The sequence below is a fragment of the Corvus moneduloides genome, chromosome 10 (genome assembly GCF_009650955.1).
Source record: "Corvus moneduloides isolate bCorMon1 chromosome 10, bCorMon1.pri, whole genome shotgun sequence".
Lineage (NCBI taxonomy): Eukaryota > Metazoa > Chordata > Aves > Passeriformes > Corvidae > Corvus > Corvus moneduloides.
Window position 1 is genome coordinate 7,046,548 of NC_045485.1, and position 16,249 is coordinate 7,062,796.

A 16,249-nucleotide genomic window follows, 5' to 3' on the forward strand; every position below is an offset into this window, starting at 1 on the left:
TCAGCAAACTACCACACCTTTGTGCTTTATCAGTCAATTTTGCCAGTTTCACTCCTGTGAAACAATTTAATCTTCCAAACCACTGCAAATGAAACAGAACCTAAAACCCAGACTTGAAATTGCTGTGATGCTGTACAATTATTACAAAACCTATTTATCATTAAGTTTTTGCTCATTGTTACAGTAAAAAAAAAACCCAAACTATTAAAAAATAGTATATTAATTTAATTTTGGATCTAATCAGTATTGCTTCTTCTTTTACATGGCCTTTTACAGGAACAGAAACAGGAACTGGATTCTTGTGAACTTAAATTAGTGAGCTATTTAAACCAGACAGAATATTTCTTACAAAATTACCCTCCAAAGTAAGTGTCAGAGATTAGACAGAAAATAAAACAGACCTCGTAATAAAATCTGAGGCAACAGACCTCAGGCTATTGTCACTACCTTCACTGCCTGAACATCTAACCAATCTGAAATTTTCTAATCTAACACTCAGAAATGTTACCCTGAAATAGAAGTACCAGTTTTGCTGTTTATAGAATAAACTCCTGGATATGTTAATTTATAAATAATTTGCTAATAAAGACAGATCAGGACATAAAAGGCCTGAAGGGCCAAAATAAATTATAAAATGCCTAATTCTGTATTCCAGTGAGAACAGAAGTTCCTTGCCAGTGTCCTAGCTTCTAACTTCAGCTCCCTATGCTGTTTTAGCATGAAATCCAATTAATTTTAAGTGAAAAACCACTAAGCAGTCCTTGAAATCCAGAGAAACTTCCTCCACTCCATTATTCTTTCAGTTTTATAGCTATCAACAGTATTTTCATGCACTTTCCAAATTTTAATTGGATTTCATAACATGAGGACTAAATTTTTGTCCTTAGGCTAATCTCTCAAAGATCCATCAGCTTTGGTGGACACCCATAACTAATATTCCTAAACCAGGAAAAAAAATAACCCAAGCCACTCAACCCTCACCCAGTACACCTGCAAATAACAGTTATTGCTCCAGGATGCCACTGGCTAAAGCAAAGATCTGTTTTTTCGTAATGCAATCTTTAATCTTCTGGGTTTGCCATTTCAAATGTTGCTGAGCTGCCACACAGCATCCAGACTGGTTTCTATCACTCTGGCAGCTGTTATTGCCTATGAGAAATGTTGTCAGACATAGGCATCCCTATTTCTTCACCACAGTCACTTCACAGAACATGTGCATCCCATCACTTGGTTATTTCATGGACAATCTGGGGCTTCCTGTGGCTGATATGGGCATAATGCGGCACCAAACTCAGGTCAACACAATTCTGGAAAGTGTAATGATTACTTTATGAACATTGTTACATTCTCTGGGGACTCCTTTCCCTAATTTAAATAGATTACACATCTTTTAGAGCTTCTCAAATGCAGAAAACTATTATTGTGTGTGATTATAACATATCAATGCATAAACATTAACTTGAAAACTAGACTGAAGTAGTTCACGTTCCTGTTAATCTCCAGGTGATGCATTCCCTGTTGCTGTCAGGATTCCATCAGCTGATGTGATGGTGGCACCCTGTGGCTGGGAAGATGTGCCTGGCAGCTGCCTGCTGCTCCTTGCTGCTGCTTAACCCTTGCTCTTCCCCTGGCATTCACAGTGCTGCTGTGAATTAACAGATACAGCACATAAAAGAAACTCTGAGTTTCATTACATACTTATATGTCAAATATTCGACTTGTTTAACTTGATTTCCAAGAACAAGTAGGGCAGAGTGCAGTCTAAGAAATCCTGAGGTAATGAGAATGCAGGCCTTGGACAAACTCTGCAGGGATCAGGAGGTGCTCCAAGCCTTATCACCCACCTGTGCCTGCCGCTGCACCACACCTGGCACCGCCAGATTGAACTACAGGCCAGGGCACCCCAAATATTTCTGAAACCCCAAAGATTACTCCTCTGGTCAGATATCATTCATACTGGTGTGGGTGGCAGGGAGCTGGCAGCAGGGCTGCCCCCAGCTGGACACAGACAGCTCCGGCTGGCTCCTGTGCAGCCCCAGTGTGCAGCAGAGCCAGTGCCAGCCCTGGGAAAGGCATTCCATGATTCTTGGCCAGAAGGAAGTAGAAATGCAACTAAACTCATTTTAAAGCTATCTTTAAAGCTGCATGAATTGATACATCCCAGAATTTTTACTCTTCCCGCCTCTCAACAACTCAATCAAGGTGCAGTTTGCTGCTTTTGGAACAGAAATTCACAACTCAGCAATGGCATCTGATTACCTTCCTATGATCATTCAGCCTCAAGCTGTTAGAAAAAAGTTACACGACAAGAATTTAGAACCACAGAAGTGTGGGGACATTAAGAATAAACAAATACCTACTTTGCAACTAAAGGGAGAGTAGATCATAAAAAGAAAATGGCTTTTTAACTCTACAGGACAACAGGAACCACTCTCTTGCAGTTTGAGCATCCATTTAATGTGAGAAACAGAAGCCATAAATCAGGGAGGACATCTTCCTCTCTTTTGGAGGGGATTGGGAATGCTAGTGACAATGACCAGTGAGCTCATATACCAGCTAAGTCCCTTGGTAATTAACTGAATTACTACACTTACTAAATCCACCCAGTAACTGCCCAGCCAACGTATTTTTTCCCAGCTCTAGGTAATGTAAGGAGCAGCAGAACTCTCTCAGCAGCACACAGAAAGGGGGACCATTTGGAAAATGAGAAATGGAAATGACATCAGTATGCCATTGTGTAAGGAAAAACAGCACTTTTAGGAAAAAGCAGAATAATCTTGCCTGTCTCAGCCTTTTAGATAATTGTCATGACATTTTTTGTTGCTGCCTGTTCCGAGCTTCCATTCCCCTCCCCAAGACACTTGCCTCTGCCATGTGCTCTGAACCACTTCGTTCCAAGCTCAGGCAAAACCAAATGTAACTCAAACTCTTTAGCAGTGTCTGATTGGCCGGTCACCCCAGATCCACCCCCAGGCCTCCCCTTTCCCCTTCTCTGAATAAAAGAAGGACCCAAGAGGGGGCCCACCCTCTTTGGCTTGCGCCCTTTCTGCGAACATCTTGTCTCTGTTTCTATTTGAAAGCTTCTAATTGCAGGAATTGGCAACCAAAAGCTATATTTCTCCGTCTTTGCTTCTACTGGTGGTATCAGCTTTGCAGCTACCATTGCCGCTTTCAGAGCTACTGAAATGCTGGATTGCCCATGCTGCCCGAGGCTTTCTAAGGCACTGAACTACGAGCCTAGCCGGTAAAAAGCTGTAAGCATCTCCATAATTTTTCTTTGAGATTTTGCGTGTACTTTTTACTAACTTAATGTTTCTGTGTTGTCTATATTGGATCATATTGCTTTCATATTATGCATAATTATATATTTTTATTTCTTTTTCAGAATAATCTTGCATTGCTCAGCTATAGAATCAGTGGGTTTATTATTGTGATTTGATTTTCCCTCTCTATTCTTAGCCAGTTTTACCTTTTCCCCCAACACAGTGGATGAACGTCTACTGTGTATGACAGTTAGCACTCACCTAAGCAAATCAGCACCAGGTTAGCTTCCCTGAGCCAGTGCCACTGCCAGCCTGTGCTTTCTCTTTCCAGAGGAGAGGGAACCTCTTCCTTGCCATGTGACAGGGTCAGTCCTTTGGCAATATGCTTGAATTCAGCCTTTTCTATGTGAAAAGCTATAACCTTGGCAAGAATCACATGAATGGAGTTTGGGAAAAAGCTGTTTCTCAATAGAATTCCCATCTGCCAAAGTTTCAACACGGATGACAGAGGATCTAACTGATGTCATCTCATATCCAAGAAAGTAGGTGGACTATTAGTTAGGGAAGTATTATCAAACAGCACTTAGATACTGGCAATTTACCTCAATTTGGTAGTGTGATGTTTTTCACAGGCAAAAAGTTCCATATGCGGTTTCCATAAATTCGTATGAATAATATTATTTCCCAACTTTTAAAGTACAAGGCTGAGGAATTTTGCAAACATTTGCAAACAAGATAGGAATATCAAATTTGTGTAAATATTGCATCTAGTGGCACTTGTTCTTTATTATTTCTAGAAGTATAAGGATATTTGCAAATAGTAAATGTTTTGTAAAATAAAATGTTGCTGAGAGTTCATAAATGCTGTATTTTGCAAGTTCTGCTACTACTACTTAAAGACAAATTTTCTAGCTGATACTTCTGCATTACTGTTGACCATACTGGAAAGCAGCAGTGCAGATTTCAGCAGCAACTACACCACTCATTGATGCAACATCAGAACAGCCAAACCCAGAAAAATGTCACAGAAGAGAAAAACCCAGACCAATATTCATCAGCAGGGCCCTATAATCATATTTGCAAATCTATTACTGTTTTTGAAGTGTGACAATTTGATTTTCTCTCTTACTTTAACCTTAACATTAAGGGATTACAAGAAAATGAACTATTTTTCTGCTGGTATAAATCCCAGAAGCCTTTACCAATTTCATAATGCATGTGAGCTGAGAGGAATATCTGAATTTGGAAGAGATCCCTCATGTAGGAGTCTGAAAAAAACCCACAATGCATTCACACACACAAGTGACTAATCCCTTGAGTTCATTGCTCTTACTCACACTCTGAGTAATTGAAAGAGAGCTTTAGAAAAAAGGGAATTTGGAGGAGGTAGAAGGGAATGATGTTTCCATGTTGGTTTGGTTCAGCATAATGAAGCCTGATCCTGGTTAGTGCTGTTTTTTACAAAAGTAATCAAAACTATTAATGCAGTACCAACAACCTGACTGCAAAAGCTCTCAAGCTGACATGTAGAAACTTTACCTATTTTTGTGCCTTGAGCACTGACCAGTGCTCTTCTGGAACAAATAAGCTGGTTTGTAAAGGCCCAATGAGATCTGAGACCACATCACCAAAACTGTCAGATGGCCTGAGTAAAACAGAGCAAAGGCTTTTCCAACAGGTGAATGTTGGAATCATTACTCTTGCTCCTCCTACCTCATCCGTAGAAGTTCTGGTACGTACCCAAGAGAACATTTTATGCAGAATTTCTTCTGCGCTTTTTACCATTTCAACAAATTGGAAACTTCTCCTAACAACAGGAGCAATTAGTGGAAAAATTTCCCAATTAACCAGCTACATATTTTTTTAACAAGTTCCTCATAGTCCATTCCCTATTTGCTTGAAAGCTGGGATGTTTATTTGCAATCCTGAACAGCAGACATTTGTTGTTTGCTAAAATACTGATTCATGAAATAAAGTAATAAAAACCCACTACAACCATGAGTGTTGAAATGCATCTTAGGAAATCCTTAGCTATCTACCCAGTGATTACATTTCCCACCATCATAAAATTACTTCGAAAATGTGGCATTTCCAATACAACAACAAAAAACTATCAACTCTGAGTGGATCTCAATGGACGAGCTGGAATGAATTAGATTCCAGATGAGCTTCAATAAACCATTTCTAGCACTATCCTTTGCCTTTATCCCCCTGACTAGTTTCTTCCCACAGGTGCAGTGGGTATATCCTTCCCTGGTGGCAAGTACCAGCAGATGCACACCATAAATTGTGCTTCAGTGCTGCTCACTTAGCTCACAAACCAGGCTGCTGCTGCTCTTCTGCACAAACACCTTCCTGAGAAAAGTCTTTTCTGTCTAATCTTGAAAAGAGACAGTGATAAAGTCTGTTAGCCAAGGGCTGATATTGGAGATCTGCTTCTACACAGAAACTGGGAGTGCAACTGTCCCTGGTAGTTTTAAAGACAGCATTCAAATCATCTATTGGCTGTTTCTGTAATTTCCCCAACAAGAGCATGTTTGTACAACCCTGGAATCTCACCTTAATGGCTACTGATAAAAAATTTTAAAGCTAAGCCTTTAACTGATGGAGTGCAATGGGAATGTAACTAAAACACTTTGGCTGGAATAACAGCTCCACTGCTTGAACTACACTCTACATCCCAGGAACCTGCATTTTCGTTTGCCAATTTACCTGTCTCCCAATTTTCCCTTTTCACTCCAGGACTGGTTAGGGGTTTTTTTGAATAACCAAGTACCAGAAATGTTGATGTATCCTCTAGACACCAGGAACAGGTGCAACCCACAGGGTTTGCCACAAGACCCTATGTCTACAATGGAAATATACAATACCAAAAGAAATTAGCTGCAGAGACAAAGAGATTTGCAATGGCATAGATTACTGTAACTGGAAATAAACTTCAGAGTGAAAACGCCACAGGAAGTTTACAAAGCGAACTACATCCCATGATCTGTAGAAAGGTTAAAAAACATGAATCCTATGGTCTCTGACAAATGAGACACAGGCTAAAATTCTTTACTCACTCTTGAATATAACGATAAAGGATATGCAACAATCATGTGACTCTGCAGCTTGTGCCTGTTGCCCAGTAGGACAGTGAAAGTTAAAAATCCCTGTCAGTGCAAAGCGTGGAGTGCATGCACTGTGCTGTCAGCCCTCAGAAGGCAGACATGGGACTTGTGTGTTGCTGTGTCCTGTGAATACCCCAGGCTGAAATACCTGCGCCATTCTCCATTTCCAAGAGATTGCAGCCCCGTTTTAACGGACAAAACGCCAGTTTAGGAGGTATGGCTGATCCCAGATTATTCCCCTGTACAAACCTCACTTCTGCAACATGCTATTGGTTTGGTGCATGGACTGCTTCTCACAGATGCTCATCTCACCACAACAGGCCATCCACAAAGGACAGCAAACTTTTGGTCACATATAGAGATACTATGAAGCCTCCTGCAGTGATAAACAGATTTCACCTAAGCTGGTTTCCTACAGTGTGGTCAGATGCAGTTAATTTCATTTTCAAACAGCAAATCAGTACTTAAAAGAGCATTGAGTTTTAGTTTATGTGGTTATATAAGCTAATAGTTTTGGCCCATTGCTGAGAAGTGGGATGTGGATTAATCTCTAATTGATTTCCCTTTACATAGCATATGTCACATTCATTGGTCACTGTCCAACTTAATAAATGCTTATCACTTTACAGGAATTTCTTATGATTGCAATTCTGCAAACATCTGCCTGGACTATGCCAATAAATCCCTTGGCATTTTTATCCTAACATAGGTGTCTTAAAAGCCAGCTTCTCTTACAGCCATTTGGAGTCTTATTGACAATAGGCTATTTAGCCTGTTAAAGAGACAGAATAAAAGCACAGTTACACAAAACTGTTTTAAAAAAAGGTGCTTCTTCATTCCCAAAGGCTGTATGCATAAGAAAATCAGTTAAAAAAAAAAAAACAAAACAACAAAACAAAAACCATACATCAACCCTTTGTATATTTCTCAAAATAAAATGATGAATCCAGACAATAAACCTAGGTATTTCAAGCAAAAAGTATAGTATAAAAACACAATAAACATATTTCAGTTTTTTACTTAATTACTTGTTTTCAGATTGTCAGTTACCAAGTGTAATAATTATTCTTCCAAACACATTGACACATTAACCATATATACAAAACACACTTTTTTAATGTATCTCATTAAAAAATAAAAGAGAAAGAAAGAAAAAAAGCAAAAAGAGAGACTTTTGTAAACTGACAGATTCTTCCAGAACAAGTAATGTAAAGAAGGATTTACAGAGGTCAATTTCAATGCAATTTATTTAGAGAGAAGCATTTGAAAGTGTCAGCACTGACGATATCATATATTTCACTTATCTCTCACAGCCCGAAGCATTAGTCTTGAGGCATTTTGGAATCTTTCCAGAGTATGTATTCACTAGAACTGCTGAAAAAACAACAGCAACAACCAAAATAATAGAGAAAGAATGAAAGAAAGAAAAATAGTGTCTAATGGGATGGAAGAGTGTTTGACCTGCCTGGTGAAGCCTTGACTTCTTTTGTCAGTGTTTGCAGCTTTACATGACCAATGATAAACAGAAGAAAAGCTTTCTGTCATCCTTGATGACATTATTTAGTAGTTTCCTATAGAAAAATACTAACATTATCAAAATAAGAGCTTGATACCAGCAACCAACTGATTTCATAAAATACTCCTTGAAACTAAAATTGCAGTTTATGAGTCAGTTGAAGTAGACTGGGAGATGGATATGACAGCATATATCAGAAAAAGTCTGCAGAGTAGGACTGCTATCAAAGATCTATTTAATTTAGGACTCCTCTCTCTTTAATCACTCTCTGGTGTATATGTTCAGGATTTATTAGTTCATGTCTAAAATTCACACAAAAAAAAGTGGTAGGGAAAGTCTTCACAACTATTCATTCACCAGCCCCAAGATTCTGGCAGTGCAGTTCCAAAGCAAGAAGCCAGGCTCTCCTCATGTGTTAATTCTGCACTGTTATTCCAGAAAAATAACATATTACTGTATAGCACTCCTACTCATGCACATATTCATACTCACTACTGTAAAAGTTAATTTTTATTTTGTTTAATTCCTACCAGTAACCTCTATTAGCCTTCATCAGGTTTTCCAGATGCTTGTCTGACGCAGAATATGTGTTATGATTGTGAACCTGTTCACAGCAGTTTTGTTTCCAAAGTCAAGTTAGAGTTCTAAGAACTGTCTCTCATGGCTTTTTTTCTGCCTCCATCAGCTCATCCATCAGCTGTGCTTTGCTCTACGCAGTGGACAAGCTGCTAACTTCAAGTTTGTTGGTAATTTTTAGTTTGTTTCAGTTTGTTCCTTTGATGCAGCCACTGAATGTAAAACTGTTTCAGCATGCTTTAGTTTCATTATTTATTAACAATTCCTGTCATGCGTCATGAAAAAGACTAAAATGACATCGACCTGATGATTTTTCTCACCCTTTACTTCCACTCCCAAAACATATTTTGGCTTCCACATTCGTGAAAATGTAACATATTGTAAAACTTTCATTATTTTAAAGGCATACTCTGTGATCCAGTATTAAATTCTGTGCACATGCTAGTGCACACGAGCACTGTTGAGGTAAACAACAATATCAAGTACAGGCTATGGCACAAGAAGGTAACAAAACAGATTTTAAAATTACTAGATTGATATTCACTAAATATTTGGGATGAAAGAGGTAATTTAGATTAAATACGGGCTGGTCATGAATAAACCATAGGATCCCATAAGCTTAAACAGAAGCTGGTCTATTTGTTTTCTTTCAATTTCTTTCCCTTCACTACCCAACATCAAATTCTTTGACAAGTTAGAATTTTAAACCCAAGAGTAATACTAAAACTAACATTCTCACAGGAACTCAGATGAAATCTGAAACAAATGTCCAGCTCTTCTACATAACTGTAGTACTTTGCTGCTCAGAAAGGAGGTTTATCTTTAACAATGATCCTATGAACCAAAGGACATATTACCTATTTAAAAATAGATGAGGAGCAGAGAATAAAATAGTAACTTGATCAAAGTTCAATAGAAGGAAGGGAAAACCAAAACACAGGCTATCTGATAATTATTGAAGACTGCAGAATAAAAGATGACTCTTCCTAGCAAGCCCAAAAAGATTAAAAGTCTCTAATACAGTTCATCTGGGGAAAATTTCCAACCCATTTTTCATCTGCTTAATTCTATTTTAGATAAACACCCAGATTCCTAAGCACTTACAGAAACCAAATTGAAATCCTGGATGCTCATTCATTATTACCAAGTACCATATGTCTAATTTTATTTTTGGAATTGTCTTTGGCAATAACACACTCTGTCTGAAGCTCTGTGGCAAAGACTCAAATCTGATGGTTCTGAAAAGACATTTCGGGGGGAACATTGTACTGCAGATCCTGAATAGAATGTATAATACTGTGCAACTTCTGCCTTGGCTTTGCACAGAGACTGTTTTGGTGACCTGTTGGCCACTAAGAACAAGCAGAAGTGTGAAGAGATGAACAAAAACCTTCACTGCGACTCACACACAAAGGTAGAAATAAAGAAGCTTGATAGTCAAATTTAATAATATAATTTCCTCTCATCTAAGAATTTCTGTTACTATTTTCCTCCAGACGTTGGCTTATTTGGCTTTTAAACTCTTTTCCTGTTGAGTATCGTTTAAAATACATTGCCTGTTTCTCTCAGGATCACATCTAAAAGGCACATTTCTCTGCTCAGGCAGTTCCATCATTTACCACTCTCTGCCTTGAGTGACCACAGAAATCTGCATGGCCTTGAGGCCAGGGCCTTTCTTCTCAGTCACCAAAGCCCCTCTCACATGAAGCTCCTCCCTTTTTTCATCCACTTCACTCAGACTATCTCAAAGTGCTTAATTTTGTGCACTTGTATCACAGGGACTTAAAAGCAGCTCCATTTAAGAAACATTATATTTTTAGTCACATATGATCCTGTGGAAATGATCTAGTTTACTTAGTTATCTCACATGAGAAAGCTCTCAGAGCACACAAGTGCCTCTCTACCCTATTGCTGTTACGTGGGGTAGGGTTTTTTTTTCACTCAACCCATAGTTAAAGCTGAGTTTTTATGGAAACCTTACTGCTTACATAAGTAAGTCCAGCTCTTTTGAAAATCCACCAGGAGCTTTGCTATGCTGTCAGACCCCCTGTACTCTTTGGAAAAAGCTCTCTGCTCCAAGGCACACCTGCAATATTCCCTTGAACACAGGAAGGAGGTTCCCTATGTAGCTGTAACGAAATTATAGCAACAGCAGAAATCGACCGGGCAGTTTTAGCTTCAGTTGCAGCACCACACTGACGAGGTTCTGCCAGGAGCCACTGTACAGCTCTCCATGGCACTGTACCGTCATGAAAATACACTGCAGTGCTCTGTTCTGGGAAAATGCACCTCCAAATGTGGCAACATTTTGGTTTATTATGGCAGAGTTGCTAACTCTCTGGCAAAACCTTCCATCCTATTTACTGAAGTTTAGATTTCTTTGTTAACAGTTTAGAAGAAAACCTACTATTTCTTATGTAAGTTTTAAAAATGATCACCTATTGTCTGAACTTTAAGCTTTAAGATTACTTTTTCTTTCATTCCACATTTGCTACTGAGCTTTATACCTAATGTGATATCAGAGCTGTATTATAATCACTGTACAATAGCTCTAAATAAAATGCAAAACATGTATCGATGTTTAAAAAACTTACCATTCAAATTCAACTGAATATTTATGTATCTTTTATTCCCGAAGCATCTTTCACATCCCATTTATGACCACAACTCAACATTAAATAATTCCTTGTCAGTGAACTAAAGATAATGCCAAAGTCTATAGCTTTTTTTTCATTTCTCATTTTCTCTCCCTAGGACAGCTTGAAATGCCTTTCATTGATGCTACTGCAGTAAAACCTTAGGCATTTCAGTAAAGAATGTTCTTTTCAAAATTAAAATTAACTACGACACCGAGTTAGCATACGGGCTACAAATGCACCACAATGCTATTAACTGAAATAGAGCAAAAAAAAAAAAAACGACCCTGAATTCTTGGATGCACAGAAATTTTTACCAAATGAAGGAATTTTTTAAGCCCATTAAATAAGTAGAGAAAGATAATGGTAAGGAAAAATGGGACACATATAAGTTTATTTGATTTCCTAGAACCTACAAAGAATATAAGCAAATTTACACCACCCAGAAAGACTTATTCATTGTCCAGCACTAATTTGACAGTCACTGAAGACAGCAGAGGAGTAGTACCTACACCTGCAATTAACACAGAGCAGCTAATGAGATACTACAGCTTAACCTACTGATTGATTGTGTCCACTGACTTCAAACACCAACCATAGTGCAAATAGTAAAATATTGAGAGAAAAAACAAATCAACAGCACATCCTCTAACCTTATTATTTTAATGAAATTAAATAGGAATAGACAATTCAAAAATGTTTAGCACCCAATAAGCACTATAGAACAGGCAGAGGGTTAAATGCACAAATGATTGAAGCTGCAGGCTTCAAAAAGCTAAAATTGAGAGGAGGATATGGAACAATAGGGTGGCAAAGACCTCAAGGAGCAGAGTGAGGAAAGGACAGGCAAAACGCCCAAGCAATGGCTGGAGCCAGAGGACTCCCAAGGGGAGAGTAGTTTGCAGCTTATTTAATTTATCCCCTTGACAAACATTTTGTTCCAGACAATTTCATTGCTCCAGACACATTGAAACCATGACCCTATAAATGCTATTCTCCAACCCATTAACTATTTTGATTTTGAGAATATCCTAAAATATTTTAAAATCGGTATGATAACAAAAAATTCAAGGAAATCATGGTGCTGGACTGCTAAAAGAAAACAGTCAAAATGATTCTCCGACGATAGTGCAGTCTTTTTGGCAAAATCCAGATCAGCTCCACTTAAGAACGTTCTAGGCCTTGACTGTAGAGCAGCAGTAGGAAAATACAAGCAGGGAATAAACCACAGAAGTTAAACTGGGAGGTGACTTGTCCCAGTGACTGGAAACAAGAAATGCTTTCAGTAACAGCTGACACCTCACGCCCTGGAGGGAAGATGAAAGGGACACTACTCTCAAATCCAGTTTCAGCACACCAGTGTCACGACTGCTCTCCCATTTTACTGATGCTTCAGAACTTCAGCAGTGAATCAAAGAAAACCCCAATTCTGTGAGCCTTGCATTACTAATAGAATTGTTCTAAATTTTTCTGTGCTTATTTCTTCATACTGTTGTGTTCATTTCCTTCTATCTCTTTAAGATTTTATCCAGCTCCATGCTGGTTGTTTAGATGACTGAAGGACAAACAATAGCTTCTATTAACAAATATTGATTTTTCTTAAACTAGGTGCAAATTCAACCTTGTGAAAACATTACACCAGGTGATATTGTTTACATTAGAAAGTTACCATCTGGGATTAAAAATATTGGAAGAAAGTTCAAAACAAAATTGTTGTATTAGTCACAAATTTGATTGTGCTCTGGTTTATGAATGCTTCAGGTTTTTTCTGCACAACTTCCTATGCAGTAATTTAGCCATAACAGTGGTATTCAAGTAGTTTTGAGAGCACAATGCAATCTTTTGAAAACAAGGACTATGAAAATACCAGCTGAAATAATTGACTTGTCACTGAATATTAAAGAGAGTATTTCTTCAAAACAAGCTGGGAAAAAAAATTGAGACTTTTCTTTGGTACAGTGAAATATTTTATTCAAAACATATTGAAATAATTTTCCACTTCAAAAGCCAATATCCGTTTCCTCGTGCAAACGTTTGCGTCCCTACCCAAGCATTAAGAAGAAGGTGGCAGTATCCTCCTTAGCATTTAAAGGAAAATGACTGCGGAATTCCTTAGCCTCAACCATCCCTTCCAGCAACTTATAGGTCAGAGTTTGGCACCACAAACATTTCCTAGAGAATTCTGCATACACATCAACTTCCTGATTAATTGCTAATATATATGCGTATACACCTATAACATATATATAAAACCCCTAATATACACTTTCAAGAGCTCCCATATCACCTATTTACTCCATTTGCAGAAGCATTATGATATCTCTCAAGCAAGTAGTTAATTAGGTAATAGTTAATTAAATAGCCACTGAACTGAGTGTAATTCAGGGGATATTAAAATGGGCATTATACGACGATTGTGATGGCCACCACGGACCTTGGAGGGCTCTGCCATCCCCAGAGAGACCCCTTGATGCTGTGCACACTTTCTAAAGTGTTGCATTGGCTCCAAGAGAGGCTGCTGTTGCCTCTTCATCCCTGGACTCCTTGCACTTACTCATATCAAGGGAATTAAGCACAGAGTCACCACTGCTGTCATCCCATGGCTAAAAGATGAAGCTTTATACTGCCTCAAAGGGGAAATCATGTATTACTGTGGAACAGTCTGTACCCCAGTTATGAAATTGTGTTCTGTAACCATACCTTCAGACCAGGATGGCCTCTGCATACAGAATTGTACTGACTGCATAAAATTCACCTGAAATTGCGGCACGCCAGGCAGATTTGCCTCACCTGAACCAGCACTGAGGAAATATCTTTTCAGTACTATCAGAAATGAAAAAATAACATGAAAATAATCTGTTCCTCTACAGTGGGTTTCTCAAACTCAGATAGGTAAAAAGGGTGAAAGAAATGAGAGATACAAATTCACTATTCTTTATATACTGACTGACATGACTTCATAGACAGCAAGAAACAGGAATATTGAGAAAATTAAAAGTTGACCCAGAGTTAGCAAATGTAGGGGGAAAGGTAGAAAAGCAAAGGTTCTCCCTTGACTGCAAAACATACAGGAAGTTTCACCTTTCTTTTCTTTATTTGATGAAGCTGAACTCTCTCAGCTCTCCATCCTCCCTGGATGCTGCAATCTAAACTCCCTCAGCTTATCAGCTGCCTGGACTCTCCTCTTTTCTAAGCAGAAGAGGTGCTGGCTGGCAGAGTTCTGAGGCAATTGAGCCTCTGTGTGGTGGAGAGCTGGCAATACTGCATGAAGAGAACAGAATGACTCACACTGAGTCTTCCTCTAATGAAATCATTTAAATGAGCCTGGTTTCCCTTTTATTAAACAGGAGAAAATCAATAATGGTTGATCACAACTCCTATCCATTAGGCTGTTTCTAGAATGAACCCACACACGTGAACTTGAAGTAACTCAAAGTTAAGAATACGAAATAGGTTCATAACAAAACAAATATTTAGCACTAAGTTTCAATAAATGAGCATTTCATATCACTGCTGCTTTTTTTAAGTGACACTACTGCTACTCCTTTAAGTAGTCTTAAAATGTAGACAGAAATTAGTTGCTAAAAAGAGAGAGGTGGCAGGATACAGATGAATAACACGTAGTGATCACCTTTAAATAAAAATCCACAAATATATGAATTAATAAAAACCTGGCTCATTCACTTTTCCTGGTATGGATTTGTACAGGTTCTCAACCATCCCTTTTTCCTTATGTATCCTGATGTAATGTAATTATTTTGCTCATTACTATTTGAGCATCTGAGGACAGGGAGACATGGTTAGCATTGGTTTATATAGGCAAGAAACAATAGATTATGTTCTTTCGCTTTCCTTGCTTTTATGGCTTGTGTTCTGTAGGAGAGATGAAAGCTTACCAGATAGTAACATTGATAAGTAGCAATCTTAACAATATTCGAACAACTCATCTTTGTGACTTTTTTTTCCTTTCAGAAATATCTGAATTGACAAGTTCTGAAGGTAGAAGTCAACTAAAGGAGAAGAGTGAAACTTTCAGAACTCTGCACAAAGTTAAATTCAAGTGAAGTGTGTGACAGCTCCCCATGATGTCCTACTCGTAGGGCTACAGACAGAGAGAAAATAGTCTCAGATCTCACAGAATCAACTGCCCACACACACACACAGACTCATCTGTAGCTTTCTCTCAAAAAATATGACCAAAGGTTTAACACATAAATATAGAACAGGAGGAGATGGCTTAATCCAACCACATGAGCACTTTGCTGAAGGAATGGCAGAAGCAGAAATGTACTGATGTGATGAGATTGCTCACCTCAGTAGGAGGTGTCTCCCGCAAGTGATAAAGTTGAATTTAATCTGAAAAGATTTTTTAGTATTCTCCTGCACTCCTTCCTGATTTTCTTCCAGAATGATATTCCTGAGGCATTACCATACATAATGTATAAATGATCTCTGCTTAGTATTACATTTATTGCAGTATGAAGTATTTTAAAAGTTCATCATATGCTTCTCCATGGTGACATACTGGGACAAATTTTGAAATATAAGTCCCCTAGGTGACTCTAGAAGAACTTCTGTTGTGCATACAGATGAATGCTTAGGGGAAGTAGTCAAAATAACCCAAATCTTCACAAAAGCAGACAAACTTTATCTTGTTGATAGGCTCAAGTTGCAATACTTGCATCTGTCCCTTTCATGTTATGGCATTTTAAACCCAATCCTAGAGAAAGGATTTTGAAGAAAATTTGATTATGAATATTTTCTCAGGATAGTTTTGAATCTTAGTAAAATTTCTGTCCAAATTATGTGGGGAAAGTTTTCCAGCTTTCAGAGTGGACCTACTTTCAATTGATCCTTTAGTATTCCAATATGATATAAACCCAGAAAGATTTATTTTGATTTCAATCCTTGGTTGAAATAAGAAATTTAAAGTATACTGTATAGGACAGCAGCTATTTAAATTTTCCTTTTCTTAACAACATTTTCAAAAAAACCCTCCAAAAACAAAAACATGAGCCAAAACAAATTAGAATAAAAGTAATAATACCTTGAAAAGCACAGCCTCTAAAATACAAATGATTCTCATGCATTTAGGAGAATGTTTATTGCTAAAGCTTTTCTCATGAGCCTTATGGGTCACTACCAACA